The sequence below is a fragment of the Papio anubis genome, chromosome 9, assembly GCF_008728515.1.
Source record: "Papio anubis isolate 15944 chromosome 9, Panubis1.0, whole genome shotgun sequence".
NCBI lineage: Eukaryota > Metazoa > Chordata > Mammalia > Primates > Cercopithecidae > Papio > Papio anubis.
In genome coordinates, this window is record NC_044984.1 from 70,058,943 (window position 1) to 70,081,502 (window position 22,560).

At 40.3% G+C, this 22,560-nt stretch overlaps 1 long non-coding RNA gene and 1 pseudogene across 2 annotated transcripts in view; one reads left to right on the forward strand and one right to left on the reverse strand.

Annotated features, from left to right (window-relative positions):
- The window catches only part of LOC108581028, a 252,080-nt gene that overhangs the window by 153,651 nt on the left and 75,869 nt on the right, over positions 1–22,560 (reverse strand). The window lies entirely within an intron of this gene.
- Positions 14,926–16,038, forward strand: LOC101009345 (annotated as a pseudogene). The gene has a single exon (XR_161982.5). The product of XR_161982.5 is annotated as a 60S acidic ribosomal protein P0 pseudogene (transcript).

The window sequence follows — 22,560 nt, forward strand, 5'->3', positions numbered from 1 at the left end:
CCTGGCACAGAATAAGCTTTCAGTCAATGTTGGGTTTTTATCTGGTGCTCTTAGTATTAATACAAGTAAATCCAATCATCTGAAGGACTCACGGTCTGAATGGCAGGGTTACTCCCACTTTGGTTATGAGAAGAATGGCAGATTTAATCTAGCCCCGCTTCTTCCTTCCTGGGTGCTCCTAATTTCTCTTTGATTTCACATTTTTTTCTTTTTTCATAGCATTCACACTCTAACTTACTACGTAATTTATTTATTGCTTATTAAGTACTCTGTACCCACCCCCTATACCAAGTAGAACATAAACTCTACAAGGGCAGAAATATCTGTTTTGTCCACTACTATATTCCAGACACAAAGAGCTGTGCATAGCACAGAGTAATTGCTCAATAAATATTGGCTAAGAATGAATATAAGGATAACCTGTCAAATCCTTCATATTTCATTTTTCTCCAGGCTTTTCACTCCCCTTTCAAGTCTATTCTTCAATGAACAAGAAAAATAATATCAGGACTAATATTTTGGGGGCACTTTCTGAATTCCAGGTAATGTATCCAGCATGAAAAACACATCATCTCATTTAATCCTATGAAAACAGTTGGGCTTTGAACAATGCGGGTTTGAACTGTGTGGGTCCACTTATAAATAGATCTTTTTCTGCCTCTACCACCCTTGCAACAGCAAGACCAACCCCTCCTTCTCCTCCTCTTTTGCCCACTCAACCTGAAAACAATGACAATAAAGACCTTTATGATGATCCACTTCCACTTAATAAATTCTAAATGTTTTTTCTTTCTTATGATTTTCTTAATAACATTTTTTTCTCTAGCTTACTTTGTTGTAAGAATACAGTATATAATACATATAACATACAAATAACATGTTAATCTATGGTTCTCTGGGACAAACTGCTCATGTTATTAGCAAAGCTTCCGGTCAAGAACAGGCTATTGATAGTTAAGCTTTTGGGGAGTCAGAGTGATACGTGGATTTGCAACTGCACAAGGGTCTGTGCCTTTAACCTCCTAGTTCAAGGGTCAAATATGAGTACAATTGTTCTCTTCATTTTACAGAGGCTCAAAGAGGTTGAGGCACTTGTCCAAGGTCACACAGATACTTTAAGTAGGAAAGCAGGTTAGAGCCCTGAGTTAGTCTTACTGTGGCATCTGAGCTCTCCAAATGTGACTCTGGGCCTGGCACAGTGGCCCTTCCATGGAAGATGGAACCTGAGTCCTAAGGTTAGGACCCAGTCCCAGAGGAGATGCTTTATCTGCAGACACTGAGAACAGAATCCCCACAGAGTCAGTAAAGTGAAACTGAGGCCATCTATGTTTGCCAGCATGCTAACATGAATTTTACAGTAATAATGTTTCTATCTTCCAGTTCATTGCATTTACTCTGCCATCATGAATAACATATCCCAGTGCATGCTAATCTAACAGCCTAACCCCACAGTAATGAAAATGAAATCCTGCCACACATGAGGCCCTGAATTTTTAGCAGCATTTACCACTCGATATTAATTAACCTAAATGATCCATGAAGATTTGGCTTTGCAAGAAGTTTGACTATCTGTGGCTGCAAGGTTCTGTAAGATTATGTGTCTGAATGATTGGGATAATTAATTCCACTAGTCATGAAGGAGAAGCTCATGAGATTTGGAAATGAGATGTGGGATTTAAGCATTTCCCAGTTTCTGTGGCAACTGTTGCTTCAATGACAACCAGTCAGGGCACAGAGTTACTGAACTCCCATCATCCTTGTCTAGCCTTGGGCACTTCCAGATCACTCTAAGCAGAATCGTTATTATATCTGAGAATATACTCATCTTACAGGCCTGTGTAGGATTCAACAATACAAGGTGGCATGTATTAGAGTGGTACCCTAGAGCTCCGAGGCAAGGAGATTTCTTAAAGAAACATTCCAGAGAGGAAGTGATGGAATTGAAGTTGTATGGCAAATGTTGAGATGCTAAATGAGCACAACTGTCCCACAGAGACTCAGACACAGCTAGGCTGCCTCTCTCTATTTGTTTATGGCATGATAGTGGTGCAATTACAGAGAGGGAATCCCATCCCCACCATTGCTACTCAGCAGGCAGGGGAGTCTTGATGAGACTGAACTGAATGAGAGTTCTCCCTGTTATTATCTTTCCATTCCCTCCTTTAATCCAACTGATCTTAAATACTTAGTCAATGGAAATGTGGCCTTGTAAGGATTAATGCTCCTGTTTCCCCTTAACTATTTCTATTAGTAAATCAGATTTAAGTCAGGGGCTTAATATATATTTTTTTACATATTTTACATACATACATACATAAAAAAACAAGTATTTTTGTACTTAAAAAAATCTTTTACAAGCCCCTCAATTATTGAATAAAAATGGATTGGTATTTCCATAAATAAAAGCTGGAATTAAAAGAATAAACCGGAGCTGCTGAGAAAAAGTTTATCAAAAAGTGTTTTTAGGCAAATAAGCAATAATAAGCAATCATTTAAATGATCTACATCAGAAGAATAGCGATTTATTTATCTGGGCAGCAGGATGGCAAGATTTTTTTTTTTAATGCAACAATCTGATATACTTTAGTGCTTATTTGAACTGAAGAAGCAGGGAGCTGCTTTCCAGTCACCTTGGAGGAGGCAGCTTATTTTTCTTTCTCTGCACCTAAAGATGCAGGTACCTTAGCTGAAGTGGAGAGGTAAACAATAGATGGATAGGTAGATGGATGACTGGATGGATGGATAAATAAATTCATTCACTAACTATTTATTGAGCACTTTTGTTTTGGGTACTAGGGACACAAAGTCATCAAAGATAAAAATCCCTGTACTCATGGAGCATATATCCTAGTGAAATACGAGAGATATGTTTGAATAAATCCCAAACGGATATGAGAGCTCTTAAGTCCCTGTGAAGTTGTTTCACAAACCATAGAGTGCATTTGCCTTAACCTGAACAGACCCTTAAGAATTAGTATCCCCATGCTGTGGGATTATTCCTGCCATTGAGATCAAACTGCCCTCTATACTGATGAATGACATATCCATGGATGGAGCCAAAAATTAAAACTAAGTGAAGCTATTAAAATGAAAAGTACATTTTGTTCCTGCCCTGTGAGGGATAATACACATATCTTAAAAGTACCAGATGTGCTTTGTGCACAACTGTGTTTGCAAAGCTAAAGAAGACAAGTATTGGTCAGGCCATTCATGAGAATATACTTGGATTTTGCTTACTATAAATAAGCAAAAGGAAATGAAATTTGTCATGAATGTAGACTATGGCACCTGTCACTCTCATTTCTGAAAGAAATTAGGCCTGCCTAGAAAAACATCCTTGGGGCAATTTTTTTTCCACTAAATTTGTTTTGTTTTGTTTCGTTTTGCTTTTGTTTTTGTTTTTTTGAGACGGAGTCTCACTCTGTCGCCCAGGCCGGAGTGCAGTGGTATGATCTTGGCTCACTGCAACCTCTGCCTCCCAGGTTCAAGTGGTTCTCCTGCCTCAGCCTCCCGAGTAGCTGGGACTACAGGCACGCACCACCACACCCAGCTAATTTTTGTATTTTTAGTAGATACTGAGTTTCACTATATTGGCTAGGGTAGTCTCAATCTCCTAACCTTGTGATCCGCCCACCTCAGCCTCCCAAAGTCCTGGGATTACAGGAGTGAGCCACCACACCCTGCCTTTTCCACTAAAATTTATGGTACAACCAATAAAACATTGGGACCAGACCTTCAAATGCTAATATTCACATCATTGTATGTACATCTTAATGACAAAGGTAAAGAAATAGTAAATGTTTCTCTTGAACCTACATTCCTTCTTTGGGATTTTTAGGTAAAGTGGGAAAAAATGGAGTGTGTAGCTCCTTTAGGACAGGAACTCTTGTGGGGCTGGAGGGCATGAAGCATGGAGGAGTTCCCTAGGAGATGGAGCTGGGCTTGCTACTAATATCATGGTGAAATTATCTTGAGCCAGTTATTGTCCTCAGGTTTTCAGGTTCTGAAAGTAATTTTTGTCATGGCACATACAGCTATTCAGGCCTTTCAGGACCCAGTTAGACACTGACCAAACTCACAACATTCGATATATAAACCAGAATGCTATTTTATTAATTTATGTTAGAAGTCATCTCCCAATAGGAGTTTATGTCTTCTGATGGGCATGAATATTCAGACCTCCAAATTATACATTAAAAAGCTTAAATGAAAGCCAAGGAAATTGCGTGATCTCAGGACAAGAGGATTCCACCAAGCCAAGAAATAAATGAATTGTATTTCTCTAGGGAAATATTCCAGCGCAGAGCTAAGAGTTTAGGATCTGAGTGAGACTAGGGTTGACTTCAAATCTCATTTACTACCTCTGGTGACCTTGAGAAAGCTCACTAGTGCTCAGTTTACTCTTTTAAATGTGAGGATGAAGAAAAGAAAGAATCCTTTTAAAGCATTTAGTACAGTGGTGATAGGAAGCATTCAATAAATGTTCAGTATTATTATACTCCTATCCAAAGAATTGACACTGGTTTTCTGGAATAAAAATCTATCTTAATAGGGTTGTTATGAGAATTAATTAGGATACTCAAAGAATATTAACTACGTTTCTAGATTAAAAACTAGGATACCTTTTATGGAGTCAAAATAACCACGCCTGGGTAGTAGTGCTTCATAGACACTAAAGCTTCCTACTCTCAAGATTGTTTCCATAAGGAACTACTGAACACCCTGGCATCACCCAAGAAAGATGCAATCCGATTGAATGGGATCACAGTTGCTTCTTTCATCAGACACATTCCAGACATATCTTTCTGTGGCTGGCAGCCCCTGTGGGTTTGGGGGTTTCCCAAATCTCTCAAGCAGGTTACTTTGACAAGGGTAAGATTATCTGTTAGAAGCTACTAGTTTCAGCCTCAAAATGTGCAGGTGGGTTTTCTCCTGGCCATTGTATTAAATCCATTGATTTTTCAAACGATGAAGAACAACATCTGTATGTGGATCACTTGAGCAGCTGGTTAAAAATGCAGACATCTGGCTGGGAGCGGCGGCTCATACCTTGTAATCCCAGCACTTTGGGAGGCCGAGGCAGGCAGATCACAAGGTCAGGAGTTCAAGACCAACCTGGCCAATGGGGCGAAACCCGGTCTCTACTAAAGATACAAAAAATTAGCTGGGCGTGGTGGTGCACCTGTAATCCCAGCTACTTGGGAGGGTGAGGTAGGAGAATCGTTTGAACCCAGGAGGCGGAGGTTGCAGTGAGCCGAGATCACGCCATTGCACTCCAGCTTGGGCAACAGGGTGAGACTCCATCTCAAAAAAACAAAAACAAAAACAAAACAAAAAGCAGACATCTTGAAACGGCAGGAATGGTGGTGATCCTGGGGCAGGGTGGGGGAATGGGTGGCCTGGGAAGGGGCAAGGGAAATATTCTGGGCTGTTGGAAATGCTCCCCAGCTTCATCTGGGTGGTGATTGCACAGTTGTATACATATATAGAAATTCACTGAGCTGTGCACTTAAGGTGCGAGCACTTTACTATGAGTATGTGATAACTCAATTAAAAGGTTTGCCCTCACCTCGGGCCTTTTGAATCAGAATCTCTAAGAGAAGGGCATGTGGATCTTTATTGTTTAGTAAGCACTCTCAGATGATTCTAATGTGCCCTGAAGTTTGAGAACCGCTGATCTATAAAAGGACATTTTTCAATATCAAAGACTCAGAAAAATAATTTGGAATCAAGACCATCCCAGGAAATGTGAGATGAGTGCCACAAATACCAGTATTCATAAATTCTGAAACCTTGGAGATGTGAGGCAACATCTGTTTCTTGTGCTAACAGGTAGGTCTCTGCATGTAGCTCTAACACAAAAATTGGAATGAGCCACTGGGAGGTGAGAACCCGCAGAGAGGCGTGCAGCAGGCACTGCTCTCAACATTCACCTTTGCAGCCAAGAGCCTCAGGCAGCAGGATTCCTCTCTCCAATCTGATAAAGTCAGAGAGCCGGTCAAGTTACTGGGGGTTGAATTACAATGCAGCACATTTGGGAAGAGCACTTGTCAAGAACATACCTCCTCCAAAATAAGCAGGAGTCTGTTCTGAAAAGAAGAAAAAGAATCTGCCTAATGGAGCTTTTTGAAAACTGAGATAAAAGATTTTCTTGTGTGACTGCCTGCAGAGTGTCATGATTCTGAATGAAAAGCTCTGCTGGCTCACAAACAGATGCTCTTATGTTTGGGAGAATGAATTGAGAGAATATTCAGGGATGGTCCAAGATTGCTGCAAGGATCTGTGCGCTAAAATCTCCTTCTGCGTTGGTGTTACATTATGCTGCCTCCTTTTCTTAGCATTATTCACTGTTGTTTCCATAGGGCTGTATGCAGGAAAAGGCAAGTACACTTTACTTAGAGGGCATTTTCTGCCTGCATTTTTGCAGACTTGGGGAGGCTATGCAACGTCCACATGCTGTAGAACAAACCACAGGACTCTGTTAACCACCTCTTTAGTTTTCTTTTTACAATTCTGAATTCTGGACTTAGGAAGTAGTCTTTGATAAAGGAGGGCTCTAACTGAGCAAACAGAGTGAGAAAATGCAAATCCAGGATCTCCCCATGGACAGAATGGCTAAGGTTACACTGAAAAGTAATCCCCAGCACAACCTTCATTATTAATCTGCCCCAGCTTATAAAATGCCCTTTTCCCCACTCACAATAATTATTTCCTTCAGCTCATGCTCCACTCCCAACAACACACCTGTTATTGCAAATCTATAATAACAGAGGGTAAATTTCCCTGGAGTATCTCAAGGTATTCATCTGTTGGCAAAACTGTGCTCTCCTCTGGGACTATTGTATGTACACAGATACTTCTGCCCACATGAATTACAGCATTTTCCATCTGGAAAAGGCCTTGAAGATAATCTAGGGAAGCTTCTTGTTCATAGATAATAGAAACAGGCCGAGAAAGACAAACTAACTCCAGGTTACAGAGCCGGTTAGGGATAAAACCTGAACTTCAGTTCACATCCTTTAACCAAACTAGGATTGCCTTGATCACTCATACTTTGTCAACTAAGCATTTTTTAAATAGATTTAATGTTTTAAAGGCAGTTTTAGGTCCACAGCAATATCGAGGAGAAGGTACAGAAATTTCTCATATACTCCTGCCCCCACACAGCCCCTCAGTCCTTTTAAGTGCTTAGTAACTCTGGGCCAGTTCATGAAGGTTAAACCAAGTTAATACTCCTTCCCTGTCTACCTGTCAGATATTTTTACAGGATTAGATACCAGACAAGAGATGATATCCTATCAGAGTCACATTAGGAAGACTTCAGAAATGGCTCCATTTTTCTGCAACCAAAACGTACTTGTTCACTTCTCCCTCAGCAACTAGTCCTATTTCCTCCTTCTTGGGAATAAATCATGTCTCCCATTGGCAATACTATGTTTCCTTCCTAAATTCTGGAATTTCTCCACCTCTACTTTCCTGGGATCTGCCGTACACAGTCTCTTTTAGTGCACAGAAAACCTACTGATTATTTTAAAACAGTCCATGTCTTTTTCTTAATGTTTATCGTTAGTTTTCTCACACAAAAGCATAGGTTACTTTGGGGTTCTTATTAATCTGTAGTTGTATTTCATCAGTCTCCTGCAAATGGATGACAAAAATGTCCACACTATTCAGTAAGTTGAACATTTTCATTGTGCCCCATTGTCCCAGCAATGAAAGCACATGTCCAGGATGAGTCATCCACTTCCTGCCAAGAACAATTGGCAAGCATACTGTGGCTTCCTTTAGTTTGTCACTTCTTTGTCTCAGCCATTTAATTTTTAAATCTTGAATCACGGTGTATGATTTCAATCAAATTTGTAATTATTATCAGCAAATACCTTCTTTAGTTTAAAAGACAGAGGTTACATGTGAAACATATATATAAGCAATTCAGGAACTTAGCATTGCCCAGTAACGATATGTGGCTCAGCCCTACTTGTTTTTCAAGAAGCATCAGCATGGTTTGTGGTATTTCCTCACTGCCTAACTTAAGATGGGGCATCTTAAACATTTTTTTGATGTTATATCCTTCCAAAATTTTACAACGTTAGCTAGTTTAGTTTTGATGGATGGAAAAGACAAAACAGCAAGTCTAAAGTCATGAGGTATCAATGAGAGAACAAAGAGTATAATCTATGTCAAGGGCAACTAGCAAGAGACCGAAAATCTAACAACAAGCAGATCTTGAAACCTATCAGGATAGATCCTTAAATTGTCACCGCGGTGCTCCCTACTTAACCCAGTTTCACCTTCATTAGTTCCCATGCCCCTTTCCCTAAGTTTTCTCAGATATCAAGCAGAGCCTTCCATCTCACCCAGCCTCTCAAGAGCTTCACTCTCAGCATCTGCCAAAGTCTACCTTCCTCACTTCTACTCTCCATTCCCAAAGAGCAAGAAGGTAGATATGTACCAGAAAAGGGCTAGAGATCCTTTACCTCAGTCTTTTAATTTTTAATCATTGGAAAGAGAAGGAATGCATTACAGGAGAAAGAATAATGGATTTGGTCAGAAACTAAGACGAAGTCTGATTCTGCCACTAATCACTCTGTGACTTTGAACCACTCACCAAAATGAATTTTAATCTCATAGAACTTCAATATCCTCATTAGTAAAGCGGGATAGTACACTTGTTTACTGTGAGGTGCAAAATTCGTCAAATGCCTTTATAAACCATTTGGTGCCATGTGAATGTAAATAGTATGACGTGGATTCCTCTAGCACTGATGGTGAAGTGGCACTGAAAGGGCTTCTTAGGCTTCAATAACGCCTACACAAAAAGCGATCATTATGTCCTCACTTTTCCCTAGAAGTCTTCATTAAGAGAAAGGTGAAAGAACCATGTATACCTGGGCTAAATAAAAGAAATGTATTGGAGAATTTCTTTCTACTCTCTAATGTATATTTTACTTTAAGATAAATAGTTTAAATGTCCTGTTAAATAAAACTGATGTTCTGGGAAGCTGTGATATGTTTACCGCACGGCTTTTTGTGCCCTCAGAACCGCACCCCGTGTATTCTGGGTTGTAGACCTCTCCTTTTACCATATGTGCTTCCATAGGAAGCTCTCAAAAGCTGTACTACAATCATCTGATTACTGGTCAGCCTCTTCTTGACAGGCTCTTTGCTTTACATATTGTTTCTTCCTAGAGCCTAGCATAGTGCGTGGTGTATTTTAAGCATCCTATAAATATTTGCTAAACATAATAAATAAATTAACTTTCTCTTTTCTCTTTTTTTGAGATGGAGTCTCGCTCTGTCTCCCAGGCTGGAGTGCAGTGGCATAATCTAGGCTTACTGCAACCTCCACCTCCTGGGATCAAGCAATTCTCTGCCTCAGCCTCCTGAATAGCTGGGATTACAGGTGCCCACCACCATGCCTAGTTAATTTTTTTGTATTTTTAGTAGAAATGTGGTTTCACTATCTTGGCCAGGCTGGTCTTGAACTCCTGACATCGTGATCCACCTGCCTCGGCCTCCCAAAGTGCTGGGATTACATTTTTTGGGGGTAACTGATAAACAATGACCTAATTATTATTGACTTCCACTGATAAAAACTGAAAAGGCAAAGTGAGAGATTGAAGAGTTAAATGGCTGGGCCAAAATTCTAAGCCCAATGCTGGCTTTGAACTCTTCCACCCAGTTCCCAGACACCTTTCCCTGATCCTAAAGAGCCTGCCTCTCAGCATAAATGTTCATTTCATCACAGGTATGCCTGTCTTCACGTATAAACACTATTGATGGCTTACTCTGTGCATGTAATTCCTATAGTCTGCAATTATAAATATAAGAGACTTTGCTCCAGTCTTTGTTCTACATTCCACAATGTCTGTGTCACACACAAATTTCCCTTTGAAACCAGTGAGCATTCTGTGCCAGAAGATACCCTGGGGATGGAGGAGGAAGGGAGGGAGAGGGGAGAGAGAGAGACAGAGAGAGAGAGAGAGAGAGAGAGAGAGAGAATCAGAGTCACCATCTGTTGACAATACTCTTGTGCAGAGCCAGTTTTGAAGGTTAATGACATGTCACGCATCCTCCAGCGTCTGGTAACAAAAACAGGCTGCTCTCCCAGAATTCGTTAGTGAGTTGTGGCCCCATGGAAGATGTAACTCATCAGCCAGCACTCCAGTAGGGTCCAGGAAGACAATTTCTGCCAAAAGCTGGATGAAATTTAATGGAGATCCAGGAAAAACAACTTTTACTAAAATTCAAATGTGGAAGTGATCATTTTTCCCCGAGGCCAGTAAAAAGGCTATAAATTATTGACCTTCCAAAATGATCCTGCGTAATTTTTATAAGGAACGCTTGCATTTCATCAGCAATTCTTCAATATACACCTACTCCTTTCTCTATTTCTTTTCAGAAAAATAAAGATTGTAAGCTTGTAATGCAAACAGGTCCAAGGGTTCACCAAGGATCTCCCCATGGCTTTTTTAGATGGTTAAATTTTTGGCATTGCAACTGATCCATAGCAAATCTGGGTCTCAGCTTTATTGTCAGCCTACTGTTTAATGACTCACTTTGCTGTCTCATCAAGAATGCACCCAGTGGAAAGGCTACACCTTCTCAAATGTAATTGCATGCTTTCTCCACATCTCTTCTGGGCTCTCTTTAATTTTCAAAGCCCCACTGAGCAACCTTTAAAAATCTGAGCGCTTTCCCACCTGGTGCTCCAGGGATGCTTTAAGAGGAGGCGATTCTGCCTGTTTTTCTGTTAACCTAAGAACAAACTGTCTGGTCTCAGCATGGAGTAGAGTGGCTTGAACAAGAACGTGTAAAAAGAAACAGAGCAAGGAAACTGAAATGCTTCCAAGTTCCTCTGCATCATGTCTTTATAGCGTTGACATCATTAATACTGTTTGAAGTTAGCTCTGCCTAACTTCAAATATAAGTGTAAATCACAAACAAAAAACTAAATGAGTGTTTGGTTACTTGCCAGCTTGGAGTATCCAATCCTCTCTTATTCAAGAGCAGAATTAAAAATAAAAGTTTGGTGGTATGAGGTGCTAAAATGATCACTCATATAGAAGTCAGGAAATTTGGGCCATTTTCAGGTTCTTCTTGTGTGACTTTGTATAAATCACTAACTTCTGTGGGCCTCAAATTCTCCAGCTCTAAAGTTAAATTCAATTTAAAAGTACGTTTTTAGCCACTAAAAACAGGAGTGGATTTGTCTAGATTGGCACTGTCCAATAGAACCTTCGCCAATGAAGGAAATGTTCTATATCTGCACTATCCAATATGGTAGCCCTAGTGATACTGAGCACTATTGCGTATGTAAATGTAAGTACAATGACTGAAGAACTGGATTTTTACTTTTATTTAATTTTAATCGAATTAAATTTAAAATAAACATGTAGTTAGTGGCTACTGTATTGGACAATGCAAGTTTAATTATTTCTAAGACTCCTTATTAAAGGTTATGTTTTGATGATTAATTTTTTTTTTTTTTTAAGATGGAGTCTGGCTGTATCACCCAGGCTAGAATGCAGTGGCATGATCACTCACTGCAACCTCTGCTTCCTGGTTTCAAGTGATTCTCCTGCCTCAGCCTCCCAAGTAGCTGCAATCATAGGCATGCACCACCACACCGGGCTAATTTTTGTATTTTCAGTAGAGACGGGGTTTTATCATATTGGTCAGGCTGGTCTTGAACTCCTGACCTCAAGTGATCCTCCCACCTCGGCCTCCCAAAGTTCTGGGATTACAGGCATAAGTCACCGTGCCCAGCCTATGTTTTGATTATTTCTAACCATAGCTAATGACCCAGAGTGAATCTTTCTTTTTATTCTGACTACTGTAATATTTACTTTATAAATTATTTGATATAAATAATCTTTAACAGAGTAATTAATCACTCTGATTAAAAAATAGGAACTCTACATGAGAAAGATAAAACATGTGAAAGAATTTTATAAATTTGAAAATGCAATGTAATTATAAAACACTATTAACGAAATCTGTTACACCTAACTGCACACCTTTCTTCAAGTACCAGGTGATGCACATAGATTAAAAGCTGCTCTATCTCATAGCCCAGACCAATGGAAATACCTTGATGGAACCCTGCAGAAGGACAAAAAACTTAACCTTCTGAATACCTTTTTTCATTGATGTTTAAATAAATCGATTTTCGATTTCTTTTCCCTTCCACCACATTTGCCAAGGGTTTCTATCTAGATGTTGCTATAACCTACACAATGAAATCATTCTTATGAATTATGCAATGTCTTATAACTGTTGCATGCATTTCTGTTGCTTCTTAGCTTTGCTTTGCAGCAGCAGAACACATCAAACGTTGACCAGAGGAAGTCCAAAGGGATGACTGTTGTTTATCAGAGACTCCCATGTTGGCCTGAGCCTGCATTTGCCTTTCTCTACTTCTGTTTAATTCCTTTCAGCCTCTAAACCTCCTCTCACTAACCTTTAGACTCTGCTAGCCCTTTCCACGTGGCATCTTAATTCTTCCTTTTGAGTTCACAACACTATCGTTTTTTCCTCTGGTCTATGTTTGGCTCCTCCTTCCTGGCACAACATTTACTTAGTTCTGTACCTTCATGGCTATCCCTTGCAGTGTGGCCCTGGGATTATCTCCCGGTGGGGAGCCTCAGCTGGTACAGCCTAGAGACCATGCCTCTAGCCCCTCCCCAGATTCCTGAGGCCTAGATTCCAGAGAGTAATGGGTTTTAACAGGGAAAAAAGTACCTTCTCCTACCAACTATTGTGGAACAAAACATTTCCTGCTTAAGTTATTTTTTAAGTGATTCCAGGGTCTTCTATATAAGATACATGGCTCATCGTTTGGGAAAAGTTATTTCTTTTTCAAAATAACTTTACTATATGCATAACCAGCACACAATAAATGACATCAACATAATCAAGAGAGTGAATATATTAATAACCTCAAAAGTTTCTGTGCCCCTTTTTAATCTCTCACTACCTCACTTACCTGCCTCCCCAATCCCTGCCGTGGGTCCAGGCAATCCCTGGTCTGCTTCCTGTCACTATAGATTATTTTGCATCATCTAGCATTTTATATAAATAAAATCATATGGGGCTGGGCACGGTAGCTTATACCTGTAGTCCCAACACTTTGGAAGGCCGAGGCAGGGGGATCACTTGTCAGGAGTTTGAGAGCAGCCTGGCCAACATGGTGAAACCCCACCTGTACTAAAAAAAAAAAAAAAAAAAAAAAAATAGCTTGGCATAGTGGCAGGCTTTTGTAATCCCAGCTACTCAGGAGGCTGAGGCAGGAGAATTGCTTGAACCGGGTAGGCTGAGGTAGCAGTGAGCCACGATCACACCACTGCACTGCAGCCTGGGTGACACAGCGAGACTCTGTCTTAAAAAAAAGAAAAAGAAAAAGAAAAAGAAAAGAAATCATATGGTATGTACTCTCTGTTGTCTAGCTGCTTTCACTTAGCATAATTATTTTGACATTCATCCCTACAGTGTATATCAATAGTTCATTCCTTTTTATTGCTAAGCAGTGTTCATTGTATGGATATACCATACAAATGGATGATATACCATCCATTCATCTGTCAATAGGCATTTGGGTTGTTTCCAGTTTTAATAATTACAAGATAAAGTTTCTATGAATATTTATAAACAAGTCTTTGTTTTGTGGACATTTGACTTCCTTTCTCTTGGGAAAATACTTGGGAATGGAATAGCTAGACCATATATATATATACACACACACACACACACATATATATATACACACACATATATATATATATATATTGGCCAATATTTGACATACTCAAGTCTTTTTAGCTATTTGAATAAGTAAATGATGCATATTTTCAGCTGCTTGAAGTTGTCCCATAGTGCATTGACACTTTAAAAAATTTTTTTTATTCCTTTGTCTCTATGTTTCATTTTAGTTTTTTGTTTTTTGTTTTTTTTTTTGAGACAGAGTTTTGCTCTTGTTGCCCAGGCTGGAGTGCAATAGCTCAGCTTACCGCAACCTCTGCCTCCCAGGTTCAAGTGACTCTCCTGCCTCAGCCTCCCTAGTAGCTGGGGTTATAGGAGTATGTCACCAGGCCCAGCTAATCTTGTATTTTTAGTAGAGATGAGGTTTCACTATGTTGGCCAGGCTGGTCTTGAACTCCTGACCTCAGGTGATCCACCTGCCTTGGCCTCCCGAAGTGCTGGGATTATAGGCATGAGCTACCACGCCTGGCCAATCTTTTCTTTAAAAATGTCTAAGCTGCTGTTAACCTCATACAGTGTCTTTTTAATTTAAGACATTATAGCTTTCAGCCCTGTAAGTTCAATTTGGACCTTTTTTATTTTCCAGGTCTGAACTTAACATTTTTGCTATAGCTTTTGTGCTATAGAATAATACAGTTACAATAACTGTTGAAATGTCCTTGTTGGTGATTTCTAACATCTAAGCAAGTTCTGGTCTGGTGTCAATTGACAGGTTTTTCTCCTCATCATTGGTCATATTTTACCACTTTTTTGCATGCCTAGTAATTTTTAAATTAATTCCAGACATTTTGAATTTTCCCTTGATGGGTGCTGGATATATATGCATTTCTACAGATATTTTTGAGTTTTGTTCAAAGACAAAGTTACCTTACTTGGAAACAGTCTGACACATTTGAATCATGCTTTTGAGATTCATTAGGCAATACCAGAGCAGCATTTAGTCTAGAGCTAATAATTCTCCACTGCTAGACAATATTTTTCTAAGTATTCTACCCAATGTCCCATGAATTATAAGTTTTCCCAGCTGGGTGATGGAAATAGGCACTATTTCTATCTCTGTGTGAGTTATTGGTACTTTTTCTTCTAATTTTTCTGGGAGGCAAGAGAAGTTTTCTCATACACACGTGGCCATCAACATTCTCCTTAAAAATCAAAGGAGCTTCTCTCACCAGGCATCCTCGTGGAAGTGACATCGTCTTTAAATCCCGCGTGGCAATCCCTGACTCACTGCCGTGATGCCCAGGGAAGAAAGGGCGACCTGGAAGTCCAACTACTTCCTTAAGATCATCCAACTATTGGATGATTATCCGAAATGTTTCATCGTGGGAGCAGACAATGTGGGCTCCAAGCAGATGCAGCAGATTCGCATGTCCCTTTGTGGGAAGGCCATGGTGCTGATGGGCAAGAACACCATGATGCGCAAGGCCATCAGAGGGCACCTGGAAAACAACCCAGCTCTGGAGAAACTGCTGCCTCATATCCGGGGGAATGTGGGCTTCGTGTTCACCAAGGAGGACCTCAGTGAGATCAGGGACATGTTGTTGGCCAATAAGGTGCCAGCTGCTGCCCATGCTGGTGCCATCGCCCCATGTGAAGTCACTGTGCCAGCCCAGAACACTGGCCTCGGGCCCGAGAAGACCTCCTTTTCCCAAGCTTTAGGTATCACCACTAAAATCTCCAGGGGAACCATTGAAATCCTGAGTGATGTGCAGCTGATCAAGACTGGAGACAAAGTGGGAGCCAGCGAAGCCACGCTGCTGAACATGCTCAACATCTCCCCCTTTTCCTTTGGGCTGGCCATCCAGCAGGTGTTCGACAATGGCAGCATCTACAACCCTGGAGTGCTTAACATCACAGAGGAAAGTCTGCATTCTCGCTTCCTGGAGGGTGTCCGCAATGTTGCCAGTGTCTGTCTGCAGACTGGCTACCCAACTGTTGCATCAGTACCCCATTCTATCATCAGCGGGTACAAATGAGTCCTGGCCTTGTCTGTGGACACAGATTACACCTTCCCACTTGCTGAAAAGGTCAAGGCCTTCTTGGCTGACCCATCTGCCTTTGTGGCTGCTGCCCCTGTGGCCGCTGCCACTATGGCTGCTCCTGCTGCTGCTGCTGCTGCAGTCCCAGCTAAGGTAGAAGCCAAGGAAGAGTCGGAGGAGTCAGACGAGGATATGGGATTTGGTCTCTTTGACTAATTACCAAAAAGCAACCAACTTAGCCAGCTTTATTTGCAAAACAAGGAAATAAAGGCTTGCTTGTTTAAAAAAAAAAAAAAAATCAAAGGAGACGGCCGGGAGCGGTGCCTCACACTTGTAATCCCAACACTTTGGGAGGCAGAGGTGGGTAGATCATGAGTTCAGGAGTTCAAGACCAGCCTGTCCAAGACGGTGAAAACCCATCTCTACTAAAAATACAAAAATTAGCCAAGCATGGTGCACACGCCTATAATCCCAGTTACTCAGGAGGCTGAGGCAGATAATTGCGTGAACCCGGGAGGCGGAGGTTGCAGTGAGCCGAGTTGGCACCACTGCACTCCAGCCTGGTGACAGAGTGAGACTACATCTCAAAAAAAAAAAAAAAAACGATAAAAATTGAAGGAGAGTCCAGGCACAGTGGCTCCCAGCACTTTGGGAGGGAGAGTTGCAGTGAGCTGAGATCATACCACTGCACTCCAGTGTGGGCAACAGAACGAGAGAGACTCTGTCTCAAACAAACAAAAAAGTGAAAGGAGACCCTTAGCAGGTCTCTGGACTTCTCTCCTCTGTGGCTCTCTGTTCTCCAGAACCCTGTCCTGCAAACTCTAGCTGCTTTTGTCTTCCTAGACTTTCAGGTCCTCTCAACTCACTGGGTCCACTGGCCCCACCTGCATCTCCTCTCTCTGGACAGCCACCTGAGAACTCATTCAAGCAATAACCTGAGGCAAATACAGAGCTCACCTTGTTTGCTCCCCATCCCCCGGGTATCACTTTTTCATCGCCTGATCTCCAACGTCTTAACAAACTTTGTTCTATATATTTTGCCTGATTTTTTTTCATTGATTCAATTGGAAAGATAAACTTGGTCTCAGTTACTTCATCTTGGTCAGAAGCAGAAGTCAATTATTTCTTTTTGGCATACCCCTAATCTAAAGAGGATAAAAAAATAAAAAATAACTGTATCCTTACAGGAAAGTTTCTAAGTTAGGTTAAATCCACCCAGGCTGCCAAAACAGTACAAAGCTTCAGTTGGAAAGTGGGGGAAACGGAGTGGTCCTTTCTCAGTGTTTAGGCCCGTGAGTGCAGAACTTTCTGGAACATGGTCAGAGGCAAAAGGAAACAAGAGACAAGCTGCTTCTTAGGAGATGTATCACAACACAAGATTTTGAGTCCACTGGAGAATAAAAGGAGGATATGGAAAATAATTCACACTTCACTGTCATTCAAAGTTCCTCTCTTGCCTTCTCACTTTGGTTCCTGCCTCTATTGATGCACTAAGCATTCTGAGCCTCTGCCATCTTTGTTAAGATTCCTTTGTTCTAGTCTCTAGAAAATCTCATCCCCCACCCTCCTCTTTCTCTTCCCCAAGCAAGAGCTCTGTCTCTCACATCATTTCACTTAGTTATAGTTAGAGGAAGGGACATTCATTATAAGTCCAAGGATATTGGTGTTAAGGGAGAGGATGAAGCTGTCTGGAACCTTTGTCAATTCAGAGGGCTACATAGTAACTGGTGAGGACTTTCTGATTATTTTTTCCCTTTTTTCTATCAAGTGGAAATGAATTATAATTTTAACCTAAAAACAGATGCCTCTGAATACCCAATTTAGATAAATATAAGATTGAAAAAAGATACTGCTTTTATTTCAGATTTTAAAAATGAGACTCCAAATAGTATCTGATCATTTTAGCACTGAGTTCAATGTTCACTCTACTCTGACAGCACATATTTTATCACAGTTGCATAAGAATTATGGCAGAGAGTTAAAAGAAATATAGTAAAACTCACAAGAAACACTAGACATTTTTTAATAAATAGGAAAATGCCATAGACCAGGTCACATTCTCAAACCATAGCGACATGCATTAAAAGGCCATTATAAAATGACACAAAAAACATTAGTTCTGACCCCAGTATCAGAACTATACACATGTGTCACCTTTTGATCACAAACCATCTAGTAACAAAAATACAAGGATTGTCTCTTCTTAGAGTGACCACAAATTTATTTCTAAGTGAATCTATAGAGCATAAAAATAGATAGCTAAATATTAAGTCCAGGCCAGGCACAGTGGCACACACCTGTAATCCCACCACTTTGGGAGGCTGAGGCAGGTGGATCACCTGAGGTCAGGAATTCAAGACGAGCCTGACCAACATGGTGACACCCCATCTCTACAAAAATTAGACGGGCATGATGGTGGGTACCTGTAATCCCAGCTACTCAGGAGGCTCAGGTGGGAGAATCACTTGAACCCAAGAGGAAGAAGTTGCAGTGAGCTGAGATCGCACCATTACACTCCAGTCTGGGCGACAGAGCAAGACTCTGTCTCAAAGAATAAAAAAAATAAATAAGTCCAAAGAAATACTTGATATCATGTAAAGTTTTTAAAACTTTACTTAAAACTGGTTTCATTCAAACTGATTTATATGTATATAGACAGAACCAATGTTGTAAAATATATACAAAAATAGATAGATAGATAGATAGATAGATAGATAGATAGATAGATAGATAGATAGATGATAGATAAATAGAAGTCATCCACAGAATGTTATTTTCACATCATTTTTTCTTTGCATTCTGTAGTGTACTGGGATAGCAGGAAACAGGGCACAATCAGACTTTCAACAACAGTGACAAGACAGGATAATGTAGTAGTTTAGAGCAATGTTTCTCAAAGTGTAGTCTGAGGAACACCCACATCATAAGCATATAGGGCACATGTTAAAAGTGGAAATACCTAGGGCCCTCTATGACAAATTAAATTCAAATTTCTGAGAGCGTGGCCTGGGATTCTGCATCTTAACATACTTTTCCACGGCCTCTACTTCATATGAAAACTTGGAAACCCCAGGTCACAAGCATAGACTCTGGAGCCATACTCCCTGGGTCCAAAACTCGACTAGATAGCTATTTTACTATGAGTTTGTCTCTCTGCATCAGTTTCTTCATCTGCAAACTGGAAATGATGATATTAATAGCATCTACCTACCTTCTAGGATTGTAAAAACATTAAACGAGTTAATGCATAAAGTCCTTAGAAATGTGTTGGGCACAATTTAAGCGCTATGTATGTCAATGCAACCAGGGTAGTTAAGTCAACCATGTTCCAAATTACTACCTCCTATATAAAGTACAAGAACTTAAAAGGAACAAAATAACAAGAAGTTATAAGGAGTAAAAACACAAGTTAGATCCACAGAATTCCCCTTAGCTAAGAGTTGGAAGGTTTTTGTTTGTTTTAGTTTTTGCTGGCAAAAAAAGACACCCTTTTGTGAAGCTGCACTTGCCCCCTAGAGAATATGGTGGCACCAAGTAATTCTCCTTCATTTATGGTCAAGCAACATTGCTCTCCTTTCTGCAAAGTTCTAGCTAGTTGTCTAGGAGTTGTCCTCTTCGACTAAAAGCCATATGCCTCAGAACAAAAAAATTATTCATTAGGCTCTTGTTAAGACACCCTGGCTAGCACAAAGGCGCCCTGGCTGGCTACCTGCCCTCTGGACCTTATGTGACTCAGGTATTCTGACCTCATTCACACTGGCAGGAATTCACTTTGGCTCAGTTCTACAGTTTCTAGCAAAGGCTAATTCTTGAGACAAATTAGTGGAGAAGATTCTGAATAAATAGCATTTAGAAACTGTTCTTATTCATAAGCCCTTGATTAAGAATGGATGGAGAGATAAATATAATAATCCTTTGAACAACGTCTTATTAGTAATTCCACAGCTTTGCTTCCACCATGGACCAGGATGTGATACATGGAGTAATGGGAAGTCTGGCAAGGTGTGTTCCCAGCATCTTCTGAACCATTCATTCAAATTATGAGCTTCCTCCAGCCTTCATTTGCTTTTCCTTCCAGCCTCGCCTCCCTGGTCCATGGCTGTTCCCTCTTACTAGCTCCTTTGTCCTTCTCTTGTTTCCTAACCTAAATTCCATCCTGCATCAATATAAATATCCATTATGATAAAGCCCAATTTCCTTACCTTTACGCCAAAGCTTCATGCTCTCCACTCTCCTCTCCATATACAGTAAGTCCTCACTTAATATCATTGATAGGTTCCTGGAAATTGCAACTTTAAGCAAAACGATGTAGAGTGAAAATTATTTTACCATAGGCTAACTGATATGAACAATAGCTAAGTTTTGGTGGCATATTTCTGGCCACACAAAAACAAATTTCTAAATAAAGACCCCAAACATGTCTAATATTACACATTGAAATAAATGTGAGCTATATGGACATTTAAGAGAGATTAATAAAAACAAGTAAGATAATTATTTACCCATTCTTCCAGTTCAAGGTGCAGATGGTCTGAGCCTATCCCTGCAGTTCAGGGAGCAAGGTGGGAACCAACCCCGGACAGGACGTCATTCCATTACAAAGCATACACACACACACAGAGACACACATACACACTCAGACTGGGACAATTTAGACACACTAGTTAATCATATGTGCACATCTCTAGAATGTGGGAGGAAACAGGCATACCCAGAGAAAACTCATGCAGATCTGAAGAGAATGTGCAAACTCCACCCAGACGGTGACCCCAGCAGAGAACTGATCATTTTTCCTAATCAATGTTATAATAAAGCCACGTTGAAAGAAGCAATATTATTTGAGGACCCAGTGTATTCCAAATACATTAAACACCTTGCAGGTTTCCAAATGTGCCTCTGTCTCCCCCGCTACATGTCTTCGCATATATTATCCCTTCTCCCTAGCGCAGTCTTCTCTCATACCCAACTCCATTCATTCACTTGGCTAATGCCTATTCACTCTCCAGAACTTAGCTAAGGCATCACCTCCTCCAGCGTCTTACCTAATCCAGCTCCTCTCAACGTATACATTAATCAGCTTCTTTTCACAAGTCCCATGTATTCCTCTGCCTCCCCTTTCTGAACTATTAATCCTTAAAGAACCAGCTTTCCAGTAGAGCGGGTATTACGATAGTCTAGGATCTGCTATGGATGACCCAGCTCAAGACAACCAAAGCTGCTTGTTCTCCTATGCCTCGTTCATCTTTGTACTCCTATCTTCTAGCAGAGTGATCGCACTGATACACTGCTCCATGTTTCTCAGTGAGATGAATGTGATAGGTTGTGACCATATGGCTAAGGGTTCCAAGTTCATGTGACTTGGTGGAAAGAACGCATGCTTTGGAGTCAGACGGACCTGCACTTAAATCACAGGTCTGCCGCTTACTGTCTATGATATCGATGACAACTTACATAAGCTAATTTGAATCTAGGTTGTAGATCTGCAAGTGAAGACAATAATCTTTACCCTGCAGAGACATTGTGAGAAGTTAGTATAATACATACCAAACACTTACCCAGTGCTGATAAAATGTAACTTTTATTATTATTGTGTTAATCATGAGAATCAGGATTTATTCCCATACAAATCAGATCAAAATCAATAGCAATTTGTAATCAATGTATTGCAAATATCTGAAAGAGACTCTGAGATCTTTCTCAAATATCTAAGAATCGCTGCACACACCTAAAAGATACTTTTAGGATACTAGGTCCCTACAATAGTGCTGCAAATAAAATATATATGAAGTTCTTTTCAATGACAGGATCAATTCCCAGACAGTTGGTCCAGCTTCCTTCCAGTCAATGTCTTGTTGGAAGAAATTCCCAGATGTGCTGAAAGTAGTATGATAGATGTAAAATGATATTTTTAATTAAACCCTTATTGAACATAGTGTGAAGTGTTTTTACTTAATCCTTTGAAACCAATAGATAAAGCACTCACTGTTATCCCCATGTGATAACTGAGGGTTAGAGAGGTTAAGCAGCTTTCCAAAGTTGCACACTGACCGAATGGGACATAGCCTTCAAGATTTGAGAAGACATTTTTGATGGTAGAATTACTTTGTTAGTTCTCTTATATGGTGAGATAACTAATGTTGATAACCTGTGAATAACTTAACATCTCTCAGAAGTTTCTCAGCTACAAGTTCCTCTGCACCCACCCTCGTTAATTTTGTGATTTGAATAGTCAGAAGAGATGAGTCAGAGAGGACTTTTACCTCAAACTTTCCACCGGAGTGGGTGTTACTATGGTCTAGGACCTGCTGTGTATGACAGCTGAAGACAACCAAAGCTGCTGCTTTTCAGGACTGCGGTTGTAGACTAAGAATAAACTATATGCCTGGCCTTGCAATTAAGAGGGCAGGCATCAAAGATGGGTGCCAATCTTCTTGACTCCATGGTGGCAGCAACAGACCCTTTGTCAATTTGAACTTATTTCCATTTTGTAGCTAACCTTGTTCTTTTGGCAAAAGCAATTGGTGCTCGCATGTCAACAGACATTAATCTGACTTCATGATTTTCTAGTAGGAAAGCATGGCTTATTCTTAATCCACTAGCTCTATAATTCATTCATTTTTACTAGTTTATTTTAAATGTATTTACTTATTTATTCCTTTATTAAGCACTTGCTATGTAGTGACATATTGAGAGACATCACAATAAAGTTGTAGGAATATGAAAGTTGGGTAAACATGGTTTTGCATCACACTTTTGTCATTTATTAGTTAATAACCCATGTTATTATATGTGGGTAATAAGGGCATCAGGTTGACTGGGC